This window comes from Pristiophorus japonicus, chromosome 12, assembly GCF_044704955.1.
Source record: "Pristiophorus japonicus isolate sPriJap1 chromosome 12, sPriJap1.hap1, whole genome shotgun sequence".
NCBI lineage: Eukaryota > Metazoa > Chordata > Chondrichthyes > Pristiophoridae > Pristiophorus > Pristiophorus japonicus.
The window spans coordinates 103,748,364-103,773,929 of record NC_091988.1 but is presented as its reverse complement, the minus strand read 5'-3'; the positions used below and the strand labels follow the sequence as shown (position 1 = coordinate 103,773,929).

Below are 25,566 nucleotides of genomic sequence, written 5' to 3'. Positions count from 1 at the left end.
CCAAGGTTGGTCTGGCTTGATGGATTCTTCTAAATGGCAAAATCGGTCAACAAGATTAATATGAGTCAAATACTCTACTGTGATCACCACCAGGCTCTCTGAACATAAACAAAAATGTTTCATAACAAACTTTGTTGCTTTCTTCTTCATTATCAACCACACAGCATAGTTCAGTGTCATCTGCAAACTTCTTAATCATACCCCCAACATTCAAGTCCAAGTCATTGATAAATACCACAAAAAGCAAGGGACCCAGCACTGAGCCCTGTGGAACCCCACTGGATACAGCCTTCCAGTCAAAAAACACCCATCAACCATTATCCTTTGCTTCCTGCCCCTGAGCCAATTTTGGATCCAACTTGCCACTTTGCCCTGGATCCCATGGGCTTTTACTTTCGTGACCAGTCTGCCATGTGGAACCTTATCAAAAGCTTTGCTAAAATCCATATATACTACATCGTACGCACTGCCCTCATCGACCCTCCAGGTTACCTCCTCGAAAAATTCAATCAATGAGTCTGTTGCATGTGGATTATTATCAGTATCAGTCTTGATGGGCCCTGCATGTAATGTGTTGTATCATTTATTTGATGAATAAAGATTATTAATCAGATGTCACATTATCTCCTAGTTTTCGACCTTGTATTAAGGGTAAGGATAAATGACTATGCTAGAAACCCAACACACCCAATTGCTAGATTTATCACCATATGCTTTGATCGTTGAACAGAGGTGCTCCAGTTAAAACTGAAGAAAGGCAAATCTGGGTAAAGAGCGTTTGATGGTCAAAATGGACTCACAGCCAGAGTTGTGGAATTAAACCTGAGGGCAGTTAGTCACTATACTGGAACAGCTGAAGGCTTTTCTCGATCATACCAATGTCCTTATCTATACTGATCTTGTGATCTTGTAAACACTGCTGTTATACTGTAATGCCCTCTCCTCTCGCTGCGTACACAACCTATACTATCCACCTGCACGTGCCATTCTCTCACTTTCAAAGTATTGATAATTGATCTTTGTCAGCTACTCACTTCCAGCAACTGTCTGGGACACCTGTTGTTCCTCCGAATGCCAACCACACATCAGGTGACTCACATAGTCTGGCCATTTCTCAGAAGTAGCCATTATATGTGTACAAATACCCACTTAAACCTTCCTGAAGGCCTCAAGCTGTTCAGACAAGTGGTGCAAGCTGTTTGTGATGCTCTCTCATCCATGTTTGCAGTGAGTTTGGTGCAGTGTTGTGTGAGGGAACTCTCTGCTTATGATGGGCCTGTGTTAAATGCCAGTTCCATTCACTGCTGCATTTGGAACAGAAGGAGCTGAGTGATTTGCACTCCTTTTCAATTCTTCATTAGATGTCCCATCGGAGAGTTAGATAAGGCCAAGACAGCGCTTATATCCCAATTACCATGACCCATGTGAGCATGATTCAGAATCTGCTTCCCATTTATTCAGCTTAATTTTTCTTCAATGAACCGCTTCCAATGCTGTGTTTGTTCTTCTGTGTCCTGACTTCAGATGCCCGAATCCAGGAGTATCTAAATAAACTTAGTTAACAGAACAGCTATGCCTGTGCTTCATATAGTAATCTCAGGCAGGCTGGGATGCTACAATTTACCTCAGAACTAGGGTGGCGTAAGTCAAGCTCCTGATCACGAGCTAGTGACCCCACTGGAAGTAAGGGGGGGTGTAATTGGTCTTCGGCAGGCAAGCAAAATGGGCCATAGCGAGTTAGCAGCCCCTTTTACACACCGATTATTTTGGGGGTATAAAATGTGCTGCCGATTTGCTATTGCCCATCTTGTGCTTCCGCTCAAGATCCATTTGCCCCCGAAGTGTGCAGTTGTGCAGACTGTGGGTGAGGGTAAGGTTGGGCTTGAGTGTGATGAAGAATGCCTGTGTAGATAAAGTGCCAGAAGATGCCCAATGTGTAAGAAACGGTACTCAACACTCTCAGGAAAAGAGAAGAGTATTACATATAAAATGCAGCTGAAACACCAACATCAGTCACTGTGCTTTTTAATGTTGCCTTTGATAATATATTTAGGAATACACACCATAGGTGAGGTTCTATAATCATCGTAGAACTACAACTCTCTCTCCACCACCCTCCTCCCCACCCCCACTCCACCACGGCCCCAATTGTTCTGTTGTTCTCCCCATTCCTCATAATGGACCACTGAGATTCAAAAATGTCTGTGCCAATGTTTGCTCCACATGAGCAAACCCTCTTCAGCTGACCCTATCAGTATATTCTTCTATTCCTTTCCCCCTCATGTATTTATCTAACTTCCCCTTAAATGCACCTATGCTATTCGCCTCAACTATTCCATGTGGTACGAGAGGTCCAGCCGTCGTCTAGGAGGCCCAGACACCGTTGTGGAGGGGGCCGGGTCACTGCTGGAGGGGTGGAGGTCCGATCGCCTGGTCGGAGGCACACCTGGCTCGCCGGGCGGCGTCGGGGATCGAGGATCGGGTGAGGTACGTGAGTCGACGCCGAGGAAGAGGTTGCCAAAGTGGGGTGGGACGGGGTTGGGGGGGGGTGGGGAAGAGGTCCAGGTCGCCGCCGCAGGAGGCCCAGTCATTGCTGGCAGTCCGGTCGTTGTCATCGATGGATGATGTGGTGGGAAGCCTGAGGTAGGTCTGAACTTGTGGGATTCACAGGGTGGGTTTAAAGTAAGGATTTAAGTGAATGCATCCCCTATTAGGGTCTATTAGGGCTAGGGGAAGTTTAGAAAGTGGGAGGGGGCAGCAGAAGCAGTGCTGCAAAAAAGTCGATGCCGGAGCACTTAAAGACCCAGCTAAGAGAGCCCTATACAGTCAGCGCCTCACAGCTAATCTGGCGTGCCTTGATGACCCCGAGACACAGAACGCCCACAGCGCTTCGTCTACCCTCCAGGCCCTCCAGTGCCTGAGACGAGACGCTCGGTCACTCAACCAGGAAACACCAGGATTGGTTTGATGAGAATGGCCAGGAGATCCAACAGCTAATAGATCGCAAGTGCAGGGCATTTGTGAGCCTTAAACAACAACCAACTCGGGAGCAGCAAGGCAGCATTACAGACGGCTTAAGGCTGAGGTCCAACAAAAAATCTGGGACGTAAAGAACAGGTGGTGTGGATGGACAAAGCACAGGAGATACAGCAACTGGCCGACAGCCATGATGTGTGAGGATTCTTCACTGCAGTCAAGGCCACCTATAGTCCAAACACCCAAGGCCCCACCTCATCGCTGCCAAGAACGGGGAAACACTCATCAAGGACACCGAGGCAGTCAGGGCCCGCTGGAAGGAGCACTTCGAAGATCTCCTCAATCGAGACACTGCCTTCGACTCGAGTGTTCTCAACTCCAGCCCGCAGCATGCGACCTGCCACCACCTCAGTGAAACCCCAGCACTGCAAGAGGTAGAAAAAGCCATAAGACAGCTGAACTCCATGTGGCAGCAAGTTTCATATTCTAACCATTCTCTGGTTAAAGAAGTTTCTCCTTAATTCCCTATTGGATTTATTGGAGACTATCTTGTATTTTATGACCCCTAGTTTTGGACTCCTCCACAAGGGGCAACATCTTCTCTACGTCTGCCCTATCAAACCTCTTCATAATTTTAAAGAACTCAATTAGATCACCCCTCAGAATTCTCTTTTCTAGAGCAAAGAGCCCCAGCCAATTCAGTCTTTCCTGATAGTCATACCCTCTCAGTTCTGAGATAATTCTTTTAAATCCTTTTTGCACCTTTTCCAGTGCTTCTATGTCATGTTTTTCGAATATGGAGACCAGAACTGTGCACAGTATTCTAAGTGTAGTCTAACCAAGATTCTATATCAGTTTAACATAGAAACATAGAAAATAGGTGCAGGAGTAGGCCATTCGGCCCTTCGAGCCTGCACCACCATTCAATATGATCATGGCTGATCATGAATTTCAGTATCCCATTCCTGCTTTCTCTCCATATCCCATGATCCCTTTAGCCGTGAGGGCTACATCTAACTCCCTTTTGAATATATCTAACAAACTGGCCCCAACAATTTTCTGTGGTAGAGAATTCCACATGCCCACAACTCTCTGAGTGAAGAAGTTTCTCCTCATCTCGGTCCTAAATGGCTTACCCCTTATCCTTAGACGGTGACCCCTGGTTCTGGACTTCCCCAACATTGGGAACATTCTTCCTGCATCTAACCTGTCCAGTCTCGTCAGAATTTTATAAGTTTCCATAAGATTCCCTCTCATTCTTCTAAATTCCATTGAATACAAGCCTAGTCGATCCAGTCTTTCTTCATATGTCAGTCCTGTCATCCCGGGAATCAGTCTGGTGAATCTTCGCTGCACTCCCTCAATAGCAAGAATGTCCTTCTCAGATTGAGAGACCAAAGCTGTACACAATATTCAAGGTGTGGCCTTACCAAGGCCCTGTACAACTGCAGTAAGACCTCCTATACTCAAATCCTCTCGCTATGAAGACCAACATGCCATTTGCCTTCTTCACCGCCTGCTGCACCTGTATTCAATGACTGATGTACCATGACACCCAGGTCTCATTGCAATTCCCCCTTTACCAATCTGTCACCATTCAGATAATAATCAGCCCTCCTGTTTTGACCACCAAAGTGGATAACCTCACATTTATCCACATTATACCGCATCTGCCATGTATTTGCCCACTCACCTGACCTGTCCAAGTCACATTGCATCCTCTTAGCATCCTCCTCACAGCTCGCACTGCCACCCAGCTTAGTTCATCTGCAAACTTGGAGATGTTACATTCAATTCCTTTGTCTAAATCATTAATGTATATTGTAAATAGCTGGGGTCCCAGCACTGAACCTTGCGGTATCCCACTAGTCACTGCCTGCCATTCTGAAAAGGACCCGTTTATTCCTACTCTCTGCTTCCTGTCTGCCAACCAGTTCTCTATCCATGTCAGTACATTATCCCCAATACCATGTTCTTTAATTTTGCACACTAATCTCTTGTGTGGGACATTGTCAAAAGCCTTTTGAAAGTCTAAATACATCACATCCACTGGCTTCCCCTTATCGACTCTACTGGTTCTCTGCTTTTCAATTCTAACCTTCACAAAATGAACCCCAATGCTTTGTTTGCATTTTTCATGGCTATGAATTTTACCCCTGGATCCCTTTGTTTATTAATTTCCTCTTGTATTTTGTTGCAGTTTTCCTCCATATTAACTATACCCCCAAATTTGGTGTCATCCACAAATATTGAAATTGTACTTCCGATTCCTGCATCACAATCGTTTATGTAAATGGTGAATAACAGTTGTCCGAGCACCGATCGCTGTAGAACACAACCTCCTACTTTTTGCCAGTCTGAGTAACTACCTTTATTCCCTATTCTGTTTTCTGTTTTGTAGCCAGCACACTCACTATCCATTCTGCTGCTTGTCCCCTGACTCCACATGCTCTGATCTTAGTCATGAGTCTACTTTTGAAAATCCAAGTATATTACATCCACTGCATTACCCTTGTCTACTGTTTCTGTTACTTCTTAAAGCATTCAATAAGGTTGGTCAAGCATGACCGTCCCTTCTCGAATTGGCACTGACTACTTTTTGTTATATTATGTATTTGATTTCTTGTTAAGCTTCCATTACATCTTTGAGTAAAAATTCCATTATCTTTCCTACCACATATACAATATTCAATCCTGTGACTGGAATTTCAGTAAAGCATAATATTTAGTGCGTGAAATATTCATGATGTGTTTTGATAAACAACCAAGCAATTATTGGTTCTGTCTTTCCAAACTTGGGTTGTACCTGGAGGGGAAATTTTGAGTGATGTAACACAAAGGCAGGGTGCAGGTAGATAGAGTTGGGATCAACTATAGCATACACAGCTGCAGTGTAAGTCCTCTATCAGAATTACAGGGGCTGCAAAAATAACTTTTCTTTAAAAACATTTTTATTTATTCGTTTAAGGGATGTGGACATTGCCGGCAAGGCCAGCATTTATTGTCCATCCCTAATTGCCCTTGAGAAGAACCGCTGTTCTTTTTGGAGTGGCTTGGTACAACAGAGGGCAGTTAAGAGTCGACCACATTGCTGTGGGTCTGGAGTCACAACTATGCCAGACCAGGTAAGGACAGCAGATTTCATTCCCTAATAGACATTAGTGAATCAGATGGGTTTTAACAACAATCCAGTAGTTTTATGGTCACCATTACTACTAATACTAGCTTTTTTATTCCAGATTTATTTAATTAACTGAATTTAAATTCCCCAGCTGCCATAGTGGGATTTGAACTCAAGTCTCTGGATCATTAGTCCAGGCCTGTGGAATACTATTCCAGTAACATAACCACTATGCTACCGTTTCATTCGAACTGTAAAAGCAGTTCATGCCACCAGATCTCAAGTAACTGTTGCAGCCTGGGTTTCAGGAGAGCGAGCTACTTGATACGTCCTTACTATACTGTATAGTAAGGACGTATCAGTGGCGACGAGAAACTGGGATTTAAACCATGCGAGCATGGCCACTAACAGAACAGACGAGAGGTACTGTGTTAAGGAATGGTTGGGACAGAGAATCAACATTGTTAAAGCAGCACGCAGTTCTCCAGGCAGACAAGGGCAATTGTGCGTGCCCCAACATGTAGTCGAGCCCGGAGGGGGAGTTCGACAGAGACAATAGCTAGCTGGACAGCGATTCACGCCATTGCACCCTTATTGGGATCACAGGTTGAGTCTCTCTGGTGGTTTACGCTCTCTTGTAGAGCGCCGGAGTTGGGGCTCCGGTTGTTGGGCGCTGGCGTGAGTGTCTGCTGTTTGCAGTGCCTCAGGCCTGTCCGGACTGCCCACAGTGATTGGGTTCTCCTCCCTTTGGTTCCGGTGTTCGGTCACCTGTGGTGGAGTGAACTCTATATTGTGCTCTTCCTCTGCTTCTTCCATGGTGTTGCTGAACCTCCTTTTTGTTTGATCCATGTGTTTGCGGCAGATTTGTCCATTGGTAAGTTTAACTACCAGAATTCTATTCCCCTCTTTTGCAATCACGGTGCCTGCGAGCCATTTGGGCCCTGCAGCGTAGTTGAGGACAAAGACAGGGTCATTTACATCAATACATTGCGCCCTCGCATTCCTGTCATGGTAGTCATATTGTGACTGGCGCCTGCTCTCGACAATTTCTTTCATCGTGGGGTGTAAGGGATAACCTGGTTTTGAGCGTCCTTTTCATTAGCAGCTCTGCGGGTGGAACCCCTGTGAGTGAGTGTGGTCGGGATCTGTAGGCCAACAGGAAGCGTGATAAGCGGCTTTGTAAGGAACCCCTTGGATTCTGAGCATCCCCTATTTGATTATCTGCACTGCTCGTTCTGCCTGGCCGTTTGAGGCCGGCTTGAACGGTGCCGTTCTGACATGGTTAATTCCATTGCCTGCCATGAAGTCCTGGAATTCAGTGCTTGTGAAGCACGGGCCATTGTCGCTGACCAAGATATCCGGTAGACCGTGGGCAGCGAACATTGCCCGTAGACTTTCTACCATGGCAGAGGATGTACTTGAATTTAAAATGTCACACTCGATCCATTTGGAGTAGATGTCTACGACAACCAAAAACATTTTTCCCATAAAAGGACCTGCGTAGTCCACATGGATGCGTGACCAAGGCTTGGCGGGCCAGGACCAGGGGCTAAGAGGGACTTCCCTGGATGCATTGCCCAGCTGGGAACACGTGTTGCACCTTCGAACACAAAATTCCAGATCTGCGTCTATCCCTGGCCACTAAACGTGTGACCTGGCAATTGCCTTCATCATGACAATGCCCAGGTACTCATTGTGGAGTTCTCTGATGAACGCCTCTCTCCCCATCTGGGGCATGACTACGCGGTTTCCCCACAGTAGGCAATCGGCCTGAATCGAGAATTCATCCCTGCGCCTGTGAAATGGTTTAAATTCCTCAAGGTATGCCCTGTGCATGGCTGCCCAGTCCCCATTCAGGACACATTTCTTGACTAGAGACAATAGCGGGTCTCTATTTGTCCAGACTTTGATCTGACAGGCTGTCACGGGTGAGCCTTCACTTCCGAAAGCTTCAACAGTCATGGCCATCTCAGCAGCATGCTCGGTAGCCCCCTCAGTGGTGGCTAGTGGGAGCCTGCTGAGTGCATCGGCGCAGTTTTCGGTGCCCGGTCTGTGACGAATTGTATAGTCATAGGCGGCTAACGTGAGTGCCCACCTCTGTATGCGGGCCGATACTTTTGCATTTATGGCCTTGTTGTCAGCCAAAAGGGATGTTTGGGGTTTGTGATCTGTCTCTAGCTCAAATTTCATGCCAAACAGGTACTGGTGCATTTTCGTTACCGCACCTCCTTTTCTACCATCCCGTAGCCCCTTTCTGCCTGGGACAGACTTCTGGAGGCATAAGCTACCGGCTGTAACTGACCCTTGGCATTGACATGCTGCAACACACACCCGACACCATAGGACGACGCATCGCACATTAACACAAGTTTCTTACATGGGTCATATAGCGTTAACAGATTATTGGAACATAACAAATTGCGTGCTCTATTAAAAGCCCTTTTCTGGCAATCCCCCCAGACCCATTCATGACCTTTGCGTAGGAGCACGTGTAGCGGCTCTAGCAGCATGCTCAATTTGGGAAGAAAGTTGCCAAAATAGTTCAGGAGCCCCAGGAACGAACGCAGCTCCATCGTGTTACGGGGTCTGGGTGCTCTCTGGATCGCTTCCGTTTTGGACGCAGTAAGTCTGATCCTGTCTGCTACTACCCTCCTCCCCAGGAATTCTACCTCTGGAGCTAGGAAGATGCACTTCGCCTTTTTCAGTCGCAGCCCTACCCGGTCCAGTCCGCATAGCACCTCCTCCAGATTGTGGAGGTGTTCTTCAGTATCGCAACCCGTGATGAGGATGTTGTCTTGAAAAACCACCGTCCCTGGAATCGTCTTGAGGAGGCTTTCCATATTTCGTTGGAAGATCGCGGCGGCCGAGCGAATCCCGAATGGACATCTGTCATACTCAACCCCTTGTGTGTTGTGATGGTGGTCAGCTTCTTCGACTCACTCGCCAGCTCCTGGGTAATGTAAGCTGAGGTCAGGTCCAATTTTGAAAAAAGTTTGCCACCGGATAACGTCGCAAAGAGGTAGCGGGTTCTGGTCTTGGAGTGACACCTGATTGATGTGGCCTTGTAATTACCACATATCCTGACCGACCCATCCACCTTGAACACCAGCACAATCGGGCTCGCCCAGTCACTGAATTCGACTGGCGAGATGATGCCTTTCCTCAGCAGGCGGTTCAATTCGCCTTCTATCTTTTCCCGCATCTCGTACGGCACCGCCCTGGCCTTGTGGTGTACTGGCCTGGCGTCCGGGTTTATGTGAATCTGCCATGAAAGTGCCAATTCCGGGTTGAAACAGTGAGTCAAATTTGTCCGGGAACTGTGAGCATGATACTCGCTCCACAGAGGAAATTGCATTGACATCGCCCCATTTCCAGTTCATGACAGCAAGCCAACTCCTCCCCAGTAGTGCGGGACCGTCCCCTGGGACAATCCAGAATGGCAACCTGTTCTCCGAATCTTTGTAGGTCACGACTACCATGGCGCTGCCTAGCACCGGAATTATCTCCTTTGTGTAAGTGCGTAGCTGTGTGTCAATCGCCGATAATTTTGGTCTACTGGCCTTGGATGCCCACAACTTTTCGAACTGTTTGATACTCATCAGGGACTAGCTCCATTGATACTGGGATGCCATTGAGGAGCACTTTCATCATTATCATTGGCGTCCTGGTGTATGAACTGTATACGTACTCCACATGAACTCGCTGAACTTCAGCTTCCAGCGATTTCTCCCAGCATTCATTTCTGCAATTTCTGCAGGTATTCTCTGCTCATCTCTGCAAACTCCGGCTGAGTGTGTGCCTCCACACCTCCAACATGAGCTGTTTTTGGAAACAAAAGGTCCCTTGCCAGTCGATCGTCTCTGACTGCCTCTGTGACTGTCCTTAAGTGCGCTATTAACAGGTATTGATGGCCCCATGACTGGCCGCATTGTCCCTTGCAATGGTGTGAATCGCTGTCCAGCTAGCCATTGTCTCTGTCGAACTCCCACTCTGGGCTTGACTACATGTTGGGGCATGCCCAATTGCCCTTGCCTGCCTGGAGAACTGTGTGCTGCTTTAACAATGTTGATTCTCTGTCCCAACCATTCCTTAACACAGTACCGCTTGTCTGTTCTGCTAGTGGCCATGCTCGCGTGGTTTAAATCCCATCCTCATCGCCATTGATACATCCTTACGATACAGTATAAATGCACATGAGGCCATGCTTGAGAGAAGGTCAGTCTGTGACCTGTCCTTTATATCATAGCACTCAAGTGATGAAGGTGGGTGGAGCTTCCCCTTTTATACCTTTTATACCTGAAGGTCCAGGTTAGGAGTGTGATAGAGAATTCAAGCTCTGCAGCCCGGCTGCAGTTTTGAGAAAACGCAGACCACATTGCATTAAGTCATCAATCAACTTGACATTTTAGGATCTTGGGTAGCAAGCCAATTAAAGGTTAAAAGACTATCAATTGAGCCAATAAGGTCAAAGAAGACGAGTTCTTTTCTGTAAATTGAACCAGGTATAAGTATAGCCATTTTGGCCATGTGGTCTCAGAAGGACTTAAAGCCAGAAGCTTGTTGCTGCTGCCAGAATAAAGTTACATTAAAACTACAATCGGAGTTCGTATTTCATTGGAAATTAAGAGATCTAACAATTTTGGCGTCACGAACACGATCGCTGAGGGAAGAAACTGAATTTTGGACATCGAACCTACATACTGAGGTAAGGACTCCTCTTTATAAAAGTCCTCGGTCAAAAGTCTAAATTCGCCTCTCCTTCTACGTGATTCCGAAAGCCTCCGGTTTGCGAACCGTCCGGTTGGTAGTCGGCTCGAGGTCCCATAGACGTATAACTTCGGCTGTGTGTTAGTTAATTAATCACCGACCCACTGATCAGCTGGAAAGCTTATGACTCGAGACCCCAGTAAAGAAATCAGTGTTATGGCAGCAGGAGATAAGAGCAAAGAATTGCCTACAACTGTTAAAGGCGGGTGGGTACCACTTGAGGTTTCGATAGATGAAATCCTCCAACAGTTGAAAGAATACATAGAGCAACAATTCAACTTATCTAAAACCTGTATTAAGATCGAACAAAAGTACGGAACCTCCAAAGGACAATGGCCCTTGGACGAGATTAAAAGGGTCTGGGGAAAAATGACCCGTATGAAAAATAAAGAGTGAACTAGATGGTCCCTAGCCGTTATGGGACAGATCCGAAAGCGGAATGAAATTATAATGCGTTCCCAACATGATCGAGAACTGACCAGTACAAAGGATCAATTGCAAGCTGTTTGTGCACAGCTGCGACAGAAAAGATTTGAACTTGAAAAGTGGGAAGCGGAAGTTAAAGATCTTAAACGTGAAATTAAAGAATGGAAAAAATCATTAGGTCAAGAGACAGTAATAGGAAAATGTATCTGTCAATTCCCAGGGCACCCATGTTTGGATAAATTAAAAGCACAAAGCCGAAGACACGACCGAGGAATAGATAGGGATTCTGAATCCTCTGACGATACAGGGTCGGAGGATGAAGAATTCGGGGTGCGCTTTGCCCCGTTTGAAAGAAGACGAGTTGTAGTCAAATCAGAAGAAACTGCGGATGAGGGCGGAACCAAAAAAATGAGGAAAAGAGTGTATGCAGAATACTTATTTCATGATCCGGCAGACCCAGAGAAAATTGATAAATGGTCCAAGGAGTTGCCCAATCCAAAGAAAGGGGGAGTGAAAACGTGGGACCAATTGGACCGCTTAAGAAATATATATCAACTTCATCCCTGGGACGGAATGCAAATTTTGACCATAATGGTGCCAAAAACACAAGGAAGAAAATTGCACGACAAGGTAGAAGCAGCTTTGGGGCAGGATGAGCAAGAATTAGACGCAGGGTGGGAGGCGATTAAACACTGGCTGCAAGCCTTCAGTCCAGTTAAGACAGACTGGGGAAAAATTGCAGCCTGCCAACAGAAAGGAACAGAGGAGGTCCTGGAGTATGACGAGCGGTTTAGATGCACGTGGCTAGAACATTCGGGTATGAATAATACGGATGAGGAAATGGATGAACAAGTGTTTGGACCCCTGAAAGCAGCTTTCGTGGCAGGTCTAAAGCCAGAACTGTCCAAAATGCTTAAGGTAGTGTTACCGGACTGGGAAGGTGGAGGAACTACCTTTGCAGCATTGGTGGATCGATGTAACCAATTAGATCGGGACATGGGAGCTAAAGTCTGAGCTGTACAGGCTATGGGATGGAAATCCCAGGATTCCGATAAACAGTTATTCAGAAAATTATTCGGAAAATGTCATTATTGTTGGAAAGAAGGTCACTGGGCCAAGACGTGCAGGGCAAAACAGCAAGGTCGCGGCCGGGGAAGAGGACGCAGCCAGGGATACAATTCAGCCAACAAGCCAGGCTTGTCACAAGATAACGACCTCATCGAAGCATTTAAGCGACTGACAATACAACAACAGAAGGAGTTACTTGGGATAGCAAAAAACGATTAGAGCCCACCCTGGCCCCCCTCCTCGCACTAATACAACAGAGGGGAGATGGGCTATATATAACTGTGAGGGTGGGCGATAAGGATGTGGACTGTCTTTTAGACACAGGGGCGGAATTAACATGCTTACCCCGACAATATGGAGGACTTTTTGCCGTTGGACGTACAGCCTATGGAGTTGGGGGCCATAAAATGGAAATTAAAAGGACAACACCGGTACTTATAGGGCTGGGTCCACATGAACTAACCACTCCGGTCTGGATAGGCCCAGTAGATCAACCCCTTTTGGGAATGGACGTCCTAATCCAAGTAGATTCATTGTTGCATTTTGAGGATGGTCGGGTGACATGGTCAATTAGAACTTTGAAGAAAGAAGAATTGAAGGAACACCCGATTATGGGCTAAAGATAAGAATGATTGTGGCCTACTCCAGATGGAGCCTGGGTCATTTACAGGGACCAAGCCTCCATGCACTAAACAGTATCCCATCAGTCCAACTGCCATCGCGGGAATCTTACCGGTTATTCAGCAATTGGAGAAACAAGGGGTGCTTATTAAAACGCATAGCTCCTCCAATAGCGTGTGGCCGGTAAAGAAATCTAATGAGACTTGGCGTTTGACTGTCGATTCTAGGAAAGCTAACCAGTGTATTGATCAAAAAGCTCCTTTGGTCGCAGATACCTCCACCATTTTTAATGCCCTCAAACTGGAACATAAATATTTCTTGGTTATAGATATGGCCAACGGATTTTGGTCGGTGCCTCTGGCACCGGAGGTTCGACAGTGATTTGCTTTCACTGTCCAAGGACAACAGTATACTTGGACCCGGTTACCGCAGGGTTTCCACAACAGCCGTACAGTGTTCCACATGGCTTTACAAAGCCATTTGCGAGAATTACCTCCCCTGTCATCCACAGTCATCCAATATGTAGACGATATCCTGCTAGCTTCAAACATGGAAGAACAGCATGAACAAGAATTACGAGCTTTGGCTGAAAGGACATAAAGCCAGCATCGACAAAGCACAAATATCCCAAGAAGAGGTTGTATACCTGGGACAAAAGATTTCACAAGGAAAGAGAGAACTTACCCAGGATAGAACTGCAGCCATTCGGGCTGCTAAAAAACCCACCACTATTCAGGAACTAAGGTCTTTTTTGGGATTGTGTAACGTTAACAGAAATTGGATTGACTCCTTCACACAGCTTGCTCAGCCATTGAATGATATCTTAAAGGGGAAACATGCCTCTAAAGAAGCCATCACCCTCACTAAGGAACAGCAAATGGCCTTCCCGAGTTTGAAAAAGGCTTTGTGTTCGGCACCGGCTCTGGGAATCCCCGACAGTGGTAAGACATTTACCCTGTTTGTCCATTAGAAAGAAGGATATATGACAGCTATACTGACACAAGAACATGGGGATCGGCAAAGACCTATTGGCTATTATTCGGCAAAACTGGATGCGGTAGCCCTCGGATGGGGAAGTTGCCTAAGAGCCATGGAAGCTACATGTCGAGCGGTAATGGCCAATGTGGGTCTAGTCCTCAACCAAAAGCTGATTGTCAAGTGTCCCCACACCGTACACGCTTGCTGTCTTTGAAAAGAATGTCTCAGGTGATGGCACGTAGATGGACCCGCTGGACAGCAGTTTTGGAAGCTCCTAATCTCCATATCGTCTGGGCCAGCCCGGTTAATCCCGCAACTATGCTCCCGATGTCAGAATCAAGGGAACAAGACGGGGGAGAATGTGAAGAGCATGACTGCGTGGAGATTTTAACAGAAACAGAAGAAGCAGCCTTAGCAGCAGAGGAGCCTCTGCACAACCCAGACCTCATCCTGTTTACAGATGGTTCCTCCTTTGTTGACAATGGTACCAGAAAAGCAGGATGGGCAGTTACAACCTTATATGAGGTAGTGGCAAAAGGATGTTTACCCTCAGGAACGGCAGCACAACAGGCCGAGTTACGGGCCCTGTCAGAAGCATGTCGAATAGCAGAAGGACAAACAGCTAATGTCTACACAGATTCGTGTTATGCTTTTGGAGTCGCTCACGACTTTGGTCTGTTATGGCGGAAAAGGGGATTCCTCACTGCTGCTGGTACACCTATCCGAAATGGAAAAGAAGTCCGAGACTTACTAGAGGCCATACAATTACCTCAGGAAGTGTCCATCCTGAAGTGTAAGGTCCATACCAAGGAAAATACCACAGAAGCACAGGGAAATGCCCTAGCCGACCAGGCAGCTAAAGATGCCGCCTCACAGGGCGTTCCTCCAGAAGAACCAACACAGATGTGCAGATTGAAAGCACTCAGGACTCTGACACGAGACCTTCAAACAATGCAAGGCGAGTGCTCCCGAGAGGAAAAATGGACATGGATTGAGGCAAGAATTAAGCTATGTGAAGATGGTATCTGGAGACAAAGAATTACCGACAAGCCAGTCGCGCCACAAGCGCTTATGCCTTTTTTAGCCCAACAGATCCACTCGTGGGGACACTTGGCCTCACAACAGATGACGGCACAGTTCCAGAAAAGCTGGTGGGGTCAGGGATTTAAAAAACATGCCCAGCTGGTAACAGACCGCTGTGTGGTCTGCCAGAAAAATAATTCTGGACCCATCACAGTAATGCCCCAACTGAGGTCCCCTGCCCCTGTCGGACCATTCCAGCATCTGCAGGTTGATTATATATCTCTTCCTTCATGCCAAGGATACACTAACATTCTTGTCATGGTCGACAGATTCTCTAGATGGGTAGAAGCTGTCCCAACTAAAAGAGCCACAACCAATCACACTGCAAAGGTCTTGTGTAAGGATTACATTCCCCGATGGGGAGTCCCGAGTAGCATTGACTCAGATCAGGGAACACACTTCACAGGTGCTGTCTGCCAAGAAATCTGTACGTTACTGAACATTACGTGGGATTTACACTGTCCTTATCATCCACAATCATCAGGACAAGTAGAACGAATGAATCGAACTCTGAAACAACAGCTTGCCAAATATCACCAAGAAGGAGCACCATGGTCCCAGGCACTACCAATAGTGCTATGTTGCATTAGGGCAACCCCGAACACAACTACAGGTCTAAGCCCATTTGAAATTATAACAGGAAGACCCATGTCGCTGCCAGGAACTATCGATTTCAGGAAAGCTGATGTTCACTTAATGAGTGACACTTTGTTATCATACTGTCAGAACCTAACCAATGCTATTAGTTCTGTTTCCCGACAGGTATCGGCAGCTTGGGGTAATCCACCCGAAGGAAGACACGACATCATCCCGGGAGTCTGGGTCTATGTGAAAAAGTTGCATAAAGAACCTTTGGGTGCCAAGTGGGAGGGACCTTATCAAGTGTTATTGACCACCCAGGCAGCTGTTAAACTCCAAGGAAAGAAAGCCTGGATCCACGCTTCACACATTAGACGAGCACCCGTAACTGAAGCTGAAATCTAATAAGGACAATTACTTTTTGCCAAAATGTATAAATTTACTGTATTATTGATTTTAGGTATTCTAGGCATTTGCCTACTTCTTACTAGCCGACCCTCTGCACCAAAGGGAAATAGTAGGGTAGCAAGGGAATTACATGTCAATACCTTTTTATATATGTCGTACATTTATGCCAAACAAGGTAACATTTCTAGTTGTTGGGTGTGTGCGTATATTCCTATTCACTCAAAGGGAGGGATTCCCTTGAGGCCAGTTCCCTTGAATATCTCAGAAATGGCTGAATGGATAATTAATCAAAACAAAACAGGCAATGCGTTTCAGGATACGGAAAAATGGGCACGTAAATGGAAGTCAGCAGGTTACAATCTGACTACCTTTGAAGGGGGATACCAACCGTGGTACAATAATTCCAAACGGCCCCCATTTTTTGTTATCACTAATACAACGGGAATAGGAAGTCCGGGGGAATCGGTCTGTCTGATTACAAACATCAAAGGAGGTCAAAATATGGGGTATAGTAACTGCTCCCGGAATTATAATATAATCAAGCCACGAAACCGTCCAAACTGGGCCTTTGTGGGAATTTTTAACGTTAAGGGGATTCTGAATAAAACAGATGGAAAAGCCTGGACAGGCCCCGGAATATTGCTGACAAAGAAACAGCTAACATTCATTGCCTATAAAGGCACCTATTGGGTGTGTGGCCACAAGGCCTACCCTTGGCTGCCCCAGAATTGGACGGGATCCTGCGATTTAGCCTACATTGTGCCTTATATGTATCATATAAAGTCACTGTCGGATCATTTACAGCGTCCTAAGAGAGCTATCACAGAAACAGAGAGGTTCTTTGCCATTCTGATCCCCAGGTATGGGACCGCCAGACTGGCAAGGGAACCCATTTACATGGCATCCGTTGTGGAATGGGTAGCCAATGATACCTCAGAGGCCCTAGTTAAAATCAATGCAGAAATGGTAGCAATCTGCACAGTAGCCCTGCAGAATAGACTGGCCCTTGACTACATCCTGGCTGAAAAGGGAGGTACTTGCGCCCTACTCGGAACTGAGTGTTGCACATGTATCCCAGATAGCTCCGAAGAAATTTCCCACTTAGCGGAGCATATCCAAAAGGAGGTAGAAAAACTTAAGCAACCCCCATCATTCACTTTGTGGAGCGGAGCCACTGAATGGCTAGGTTCAATTGGAACTTCATTGGTGGAATGTTTAATTCTAGTCGTTGTCAAATGTTGTTGCAACCAGGCGGCTGTAGCTGTTGTCCCGCATGTGAGACACCTTGCAGGTCTCAGCAGACCGTCTGTACGTGGCACAGGGGTATGTTAAGGGGAGGTTGTTTACTGGTTGAATTAAAATATTGATTTGGATTAAATTGGAATAAGGTTAATTAACCTACTAAAACCAGACTTCCATTGTGGCCACGATGGAACTCGGGTTGATGTAAATTTCTGTGGAAGCTGCTAGTCCGGACATGTGGTGAAACACATCAACAAATTTTAGAAGGAAACTCTATTAACATGTATGAAATTATTTTGTAGAATGTTTAACCAGTGATACCTGATGTTTTATGATTCAGTTTGTGAAAGAATCAAAGGGGGGATTGATAGAGAATTCAAGCTCTGCAGCCCGGCTGCAATTTTGAGAAAACACAGACCACATTGCATTAAGTCATCAATCAACTTGACATTTTAGGACCTTGGGTAGCGAGCCAATTAAAGGTTAAAAGAAAATCAATTGAGCCAATAAGGTCAAAGAAGGCGAGTTCTTTTCTGTAAATTGAACCAGGTATAAGTACAGCCATTTTGGCCATGTGGTCTCATAAGGACAAAGGCTTGGCTTAAAGCCAGAAGCTTGTTGCTGCTGCCAGAATAAATTTACATTAAAACTACAATCGGAGTTCATATTTCATTGGAAATTAAGAGATCTAAAAGAATGTCTCCCAAAGGTTCACCACCTAGTGGTCATTGTTCTCACAGTGTACAACTTGTCAGTTTGTACATGGGTTACAATGCTGGTTGAATACATGACACTACTCTCCCAACATCTCTTTTTTAATATGCAGCAGGGGATCCTGTGAACTGGTTGCACTGTGTGGGCCAATCATTCTGAGCATGTGTCGACTGGCTGTGCCATTCCGACCATTTGGCACTCATGGAGCAGTGACCTCATTTTTCACCACTAACACACACCGCTGTCTTTCTAGACCCGAGGATGATCAGTCAACCCAGTAAAAATGGGTTGTCACGAAGTAAGGAAGAAAAGACTTGTAGTTCCAGGATTTTGACCCAACGACAATGAAGGAACGGCGATATATTTCCAAGTCAGGATGGTGTATAACTTGGAGGGGAACGTGGAGGTGATGGTGTTCCCATGCGTCAGCTGCCCTTGTCCTTCTAGGTGGTAGAGATCGTGGGTCTTGGAGGTGCTGCTGAAGAAGCTTGACGAGTTGCTGCAGTGCATCTTGTAGATGGTACACACTGCAGCTATGGTACACCGGTGGTGGAGGGAGTGAATGTTGAAGGTGGTGGATGGGATGCCAATCAAGTGGGCTGCTTTGTCCTGGATGGTGTTGAGCTTTTTGAGTGTTGTTGGAGCTGCAATCATCCAGGCAAGTGGAGAGTATTCCATCACCTCCTGACTTGTGCCTTGTAGATGGTGGAAATGCTTTGGGGAGTCATGGGGTGAGACACTCGCCGCAGAATACCCAGCCTCTGAGCCACTATATGCCCACCTGGACTATACTTCCTCCAACCCCGCATCCTGTAAGGACTCCATTCCATTCTCACAGTTACTCTGTCTACATCGCTTCTGCTCTGATGATGCCACCTTTCACACTCGTGCCTCTGACATGTCTTCCTTTTTTCTCAACAGAGGATTCCCCTCCGTCATGGTTAACATGGCCCTCGACCGTGTCTGTTCTATTTCCCGCACCTCTGCTCTCACTCCTTCCCCTCCCTCTCAGAACCATGACAGAGTTCCTCTTGTCCTCACCTTTCACCCCACCAGCTTTCACATTCAATGGAGCATCCTCTGTCATTTCCACCACCTACAGCGTGATTCCACCACCAATCACATCTTCCCCTCCCCTCCCCTCTCAGCGTTCCGAAGGGACCGCTCCCTCCGCAACACCCTGGTCCATTCCGCAGTCACCCCCTCTCCTTCCCACGGCACCTTTCCGTGCAAACGCAGGAGATGCAACACCTGCCCTTTTAACTCCTCCCTCCCCACTATCCAGGGCCCAATATACTCCTTCCAGGTGAAACAGCGATTTACTTGTACTTCGTTCAATTTAGTATTCGATATTCGCTGCTCACGATGTGGTCTCCTCTACATTGGGGAGACCAAGCGTAGATTGGGTGACTGCTTTGCTGAACATCTCTGTTCAGTCCGTATGTATGACCCTGAGCTTCCAGTCGCCTGTCACTTTAATTCTCCACTCCACTCCCACTCTGATATCTCTGTCCTCGGTCTCCTACACTGTTCTAATGAAGCTCAACGCAAGCTCGAGGAAGGCACTTTACAGCCTTTTGGACTCAACATCAAGTTCAACAATTTCAGAGCATAACCTCTGGCCATCTTTGGCTCCCTTTCCCTCCCCCTACCCATCCACCCCGCCCCCCCATCTTATCTTTTTTTTCTTCTTTCTTCTCTCTCCTTTTTTTTTTCTTTGTCTATAATGAAAGCTGGTCATTACTTCGCCATTCACACCCTATCATAGAAACATAGAAACATAGAAAATCCAGATTAACCTTTTTCTAACTCCTATCATTACCATTTGAATTCGGCCCATCATCCATTTTGTCTCTCTAATCTTTCCTACCTTCCACCCTATCACAGACCTTCCCTTTTGTTCTTTCTTCCATCCCCCTTTCAGTGCATAAGAATGTGCTCTTTTCGAACATTCGACAGTTCTGACGAAGGGCCGTCGACCCGAAACATTAACTCTGTTTTTCTCTCCACAGATGCTGCCTGACCCGCTGAGATTTCCAGCATTCTCTGTTTTTATTTCAGTGTCTGATCTGCTCTTGTTGCCACAGTGTTTATGTGGCTGGTTCAGTTAAGTTTCTGGTAAATGGTGACCCCCCAGGATATTGATGATGGGGGGATTCGACAATGGTAATACCGTTGACTGTCAAGCGGCGGTGGTTAGACTCTCGCTTGTTGGAGATGGTCATTTCCTGGCACTTGTGTGGCGCAAATTTTACTTGCCACTTATCAGCCCAAGCCTGAATGTTGTCCAGGTCTTGCTGCAAGCGGGCATGGACTGCTTCATTATCTGAGGAGTTGTGAATGGAACTGAACATTGTGCAATCATCAACAAACATCGCCACTTCCGACCTTATGATGGAATAGCTGAAGATGGTTGGGCTTAGGACACTGCCCTGAGGAACTCCTGCAGCGATGTCCTGGGGCTGGGACCTCCAACCACCACAACCACCTTCCATTGTGCTGGGTATGACCCCAGCCAGTGGAGAGTTTTCCCCGATTACCATTGACTTTAGTTTTACTAGGGCTCCTTGATGCCACACTCGGTCAAATGCTGCCTTGATGTCAAGGGCAGTCACTCTCACCTCACCTCTGGAATTCAGCTCTTTTGTCCATGTTTAGATCAAGGCTGTAATGAGGTCTGGAGCCGAGTAGTATTTGCGGATCCCAAACTGGGAATCGGTGAGCAGGTTATTGGTGAGTAAGTGCCGTTTGATAGTACTGTCGACGACACCTTCCATCACTTTGCTGATGATTGGGAGTTGACTGATGTGGCAGTAATTGGCCAGATTGGATTTGTCCTGATTTTTGTGGACAGGACATACCTAGGCAATTTTCCACATTGGCGGGAAGATGCCAGTGTTGTAGCTGTACTGGTACAGTTTGGCTAGAGGCGCGGCTAGTTTTCAGCTCAAGTCTTCAGCATCACAGCCAGGATATTGTCAGGGCCCATAGTCTTTGCTGTATCCAGTGCGCTCAGTCATTTCTTGATATCAGGTGGAGTGAATCAAATTGGCTGAAGACTGGTGGGGACCTAAGGAGGAGGCCGATATGGATCATACACACGGCTCTTCTGGCTGAAGAAGGTTGCAAATGCTTCAGCTTTGTCTTTTGCACTCATGTGCTGGGCTCTGCCATCATTGAGGATGCGGATATTTATGGAGCCTCCTCCTCCTGTTAGTTGTTCAGTGGTCCACCACCATTCATGACTGGATGTGGCAGGACTGTAGAGCTTTGATCTGATCCATTGATTGTGGGATCACTTAGCCCTGTCTATAGCATGCTATTTCCACTATTTAATATGCATCTATTCCTGTGTTGCAGCTTCCCCAGGTTGGCAACTCATTTTAAGGTATGCCTGGTGCTACTCCTGGCATGCTCTTCTGCACTCCTCATTGAAGCAGGGTTGGTTCCTTGGCTTGATGGTAATGGTTGAGTGAGGGAATGCCAGGCCATGAGGTTGCAGATTGTGCAGGAATACAATTCTGCTGCTGTTGATGGCCCACAGCGGCTCATGGATGCCCAATTTTGAGCTGCAAGATCTGTTCTGAATCAATCCCATTTAGCATGGTGTTAGTGCTACACAACACGATGGAGGGTTTCTTCAGTGCGAAGATGGGATTTTGTCTCCACAAGGACTGCGCGGTGATGCATCTGCGACAGGTAGATTGGTGAGGACAAGGTCAAATATGTTTTCCCCTCGTGTTGGTTTTCTCACCACGTGCCATAGGCCAGCTCGGTCAATAGTGGTGCAACCGAGCCACACTTGGTGATCGACATTGAAGTCACGAACCCAGAGAACATTCTGTGCTCTTGCTACTCTCAGTGGTGTTCAACATGGAGGAGTACTGATTCATCAGCTGAGGGAGGGCGGTAGGTGGTAATCAGCAGGAGGTTTTCTTGCACATGCTTGATCTGAAGCCATGAGACTTCATGGGATCCAGAGTCAATGTTGAGGACTCCCAGGGCCACTCCCTCCCGACTGTATACCACTGTGCTGCCACCTCGGGTGGGTCTGCCCTGCCGGTCTGACAGGACATACCCAGAGATGGTGTTGGAGGAGACTGGGACATTGGTGACAGGTATTATTCTGAGTATGCCTATGTCAGGCTGTTGCTTGACTAGTCTTTGCAACGTTTGGGCCTCCATCTCACCAGTGACGTTTGGGCCTCCATCCCACCAGCGATATCCTGGCCTCCATTCCACCGGCGACATCCTGGCCTTCCTCCCTCCAGCAATGTTCTGGCCTCCCCCCGGCCGCTGACCCCACTCAACGGCAGAGTCTCTGTCGAGCACGTGGTGTGCACAAAGGCTGTGGCCACTCTAACATCTTTGACCTCTCCTCCTTCCATGAAGTGGACCTCTGACCATCCCAATGCCTGCCCTCAGCCAGGCCTCGGTTTTCTCACCACCTCACCGAAGGGCGCTGCTCAGCGCCAAGTTTACGGCTCGCAGCTCGCCGTAGGCAACTAGGCTCATACAGCAGTGCCTGGTCTCCAGTCGTCTTGGACCCCCTTTCCACTGGATCAAGACCTTGCTCTGTCAAGCCCGTGTGGTAGCCACTGTGCAATGGCCACCACACGTTAAAAGAACTCATGCACAGGATCTTCCACTCTTCAAAATGAAGTTCTGGACCTGGAACTTCAGGACCCTCATGGACGACACCAACAACGACAGACTGGAACGCCGCACTGCCATTGTTGCCCGGGGACTTATACGCTTCGACGTCGACATCGCCACCCTAAGGGAGACCCAATGGGCAGGGGAAGACCAGCTCAAAGAACAAGGTGAATGTTACACCTTCTTCTGGAAAGGCAAACCAGAGGAAGAGCGCCACCTCCACAGAGTCGGTTTCGTCATCAAGAACGAGCTGGTCGACCGCCTCAGAGACTCATTAGCGAACGTCTCATGACTCTCCAGCTCACCCTATCCCAGAACCAGTGCGCCACTGTTATCAGTGCGTATGCCCTAATACTCAACGCAACAGATGAGGCCAAAGAGGGATTTTACTCCAGCCTCGAACAATCCCTGCCCACGGCCCTACGTACAACAAACTGATCCTCCTCGGCAACTTCAACGCCAGGGTCGGTAAGGACACAGACCTCTGGGGAGGCGTGATCAGCAGAGAGGGGGTAAGGAAAACCAACTTCCAACAGTCCCCTGCTCCTGACAAAATGCCTAGAATATGACCTTGTCATCACCAACACCTTGTTCCACCAGAGGGAGAAGTACAAGGCATCGTGGCAACATCCTCACTCCAAACACTGGCACCTGCTTGACTATGTCATCTTCCGAGCCAGGGATCGCAAGGATGTGCGCATCACTCGAGTCATGACAGGAGCAGACGACTGCTGGACGGACCACCTCTTAATCTGTTCCGCCATCAACATTAATATAGCTCCAAAGCGACGATGGCAACAGAAGCAATGCCACAGAAAAATCACCGCCGGGGCACTCAAAGACCCAGCTAAGAGAGCCCTATACAGCCAGCGCCTCACGGCCAATCTGGTGACTCTTGATGACCCCAAGACAGCACTTGGTCTACCCTCTAGGCCATCATAACCAGTGCCTGCGAAGATATGCTCGGTCACTCAGCCAGGAAACACCAGGACTGCTTTGATGAGAATGACCAGGAGATCCAAGAGCTAATAAACCGCAAGCGCAGGGCATTTCTGAACTTAAAGCAACAACCCAACTCGGGAGCAGCAAAGCAGCTTTATAGACGGCTGAAGGCCAAGGTCTAACAAAAAAACGGTGACCTAAAGAATAGATGGTGGATGGAGAAAGCACAGGAGATTCAGCAGTTGGCCGACAGTCATGACGTGCGAGGATTATTCAGCGCAGTCAAGTCCACCTACGGCCCAAGTACCCAAGGCCCCACCCCACTGCTGGCTAAGAATGGGGAGACACTCATCAAGGACACCGAGGCAGACAGGACCCGCTGGAAGGAGCACTTCGAAGATCTCCTTCATCGAGACTTTGCTTTTCTCATGAGTGTCCTCGACTCCATCCCGCAGCATGCTACCCACCACCATCTCAGCATCTTTACGGCGTGACAACTGCAAAAGAAATGCAGGGAACCCTTGTACATGGCCGCCTTTGACATTACAAAGGCCTTTGATACTGTTAACCGTGAGGGGCTATGGAGAGTCCTCCTCCATTTCGGCTGCCCCCAAAAGTTTGTCGCTATCCTCCGCCTGCTCCACGACAACATGCAAGCTGTGATCCTGACCAAATCCACGTCCGGACCTGCGTCATCGCGCCAACCCTCTTCTCGGTCTTCCTCGCTGCAATGCTCCACCTCACACTCAACAAGCTCCCCGCTGGAGTGGAACTAAAACCATAGAACCAGTGGGAACCTGTTCAACCTTCGTCCCCTCCAGGCTAGATCCAAGACCATCCTATCATCTGTTGTCGAACTACAGTTAACGGACGACGCTTGCGTCTGCGCACATTCAGAAGCTGAACTCCAAGCCATCTTCAACACCTACACCGAGGTGTACGAAAGCATGGGCCTTACACTAAACATCCGTAAGACAAAGGTCCTCCACCAATCTGACCCCGCCACACAGCCCAGTCATAACAATCCACGGTGCGGCCTTGGACAACGTGGACCACTTTCTATACCTTGGGAGTCTATTATCAGCAAAGACAGACATCGACGACGAGGTCCAATACCGCCTCCAGTGCACCAGTGCAGCCTTCGGTCACCTGAGGAAGAGAGTGTTCGAAGATCAGGTCCTCAAATCTGGCACCAAGCTTATGGTCTACAAGGCTGTAGTGATACCCACCCTCCTGTATGGCTCAGAGACGTGGACCATATACATTAGACACCTCAAATTGCTGGAGAAATACCTGTATCTCCGCAAGATCCTGCAAATCCCCCGGGAGGATAGATGCATCTACGTCAGTGTTCGCGGTCAGACCAACATCCCCAGCATCAAAGCACTGACCACATTCGACCAGTTCCATTGGGCAAGCCACATTGTCTGTATGCCCAACACAAGACTCCCAAAGCAAGCGCTCTACTCGGAACTCCTACACGGCAGGCGATCCCCAGGTGGGAAGAGGAAATGTTTCAAGGACACCCTCAAGCCTCCTTGATAAAGTGCAACATGCCCACCGACACCTGAGTCCCTGGTCAAAGTCCGCCCTAAGTGGAGGAAGAGCATCCGGGAGGGCGCTGAGTACCTCGAGTCTTGTCATCGAGAGCATGCGGAAATCAAGCACAGGCAGCGGAAGGAATGTGCAGCAAACCAGTCCCACCCACCCTTTCCTTCAACCACTGTCTGTCCCACTTGTGACAAGAGATTGTAATTCCCATATTGGACTATTCAGTCACCTGAGAACTCACTTTTAGAGTGGAAGTTAGTCTTCCTCGATTTCGAGGGACTGCCTATGATATGATGAGTCTGTGGGACAGCTCTCTCAATTTTGGCACAAATCCCCAGATGTTTGTGAGGAGAACTTTGCAGGGTTGATTGGGCTGGGTGCAGAGGTCGTTACCGGATGCTCAGTCCGGTTTTATTCTTATTATTGTTTTTTGT

General features: G+C 47.6%; 1 protein-coding gene across 2 annotated transcripts in view; it reads right to left on the bottom strand.

Moving 5' to 3' along the window:
- LOC139277400 (voltage-dependent calcium channel subunit alpha-2/delta-2-like) overlaps window positions 1–25,566 on the bottom strand; it is a 1,881,585-nt gene that overhangs the window by 989,567 nt on the left and 866,452 nt on the right. The window lies entirely within an intron of this gene.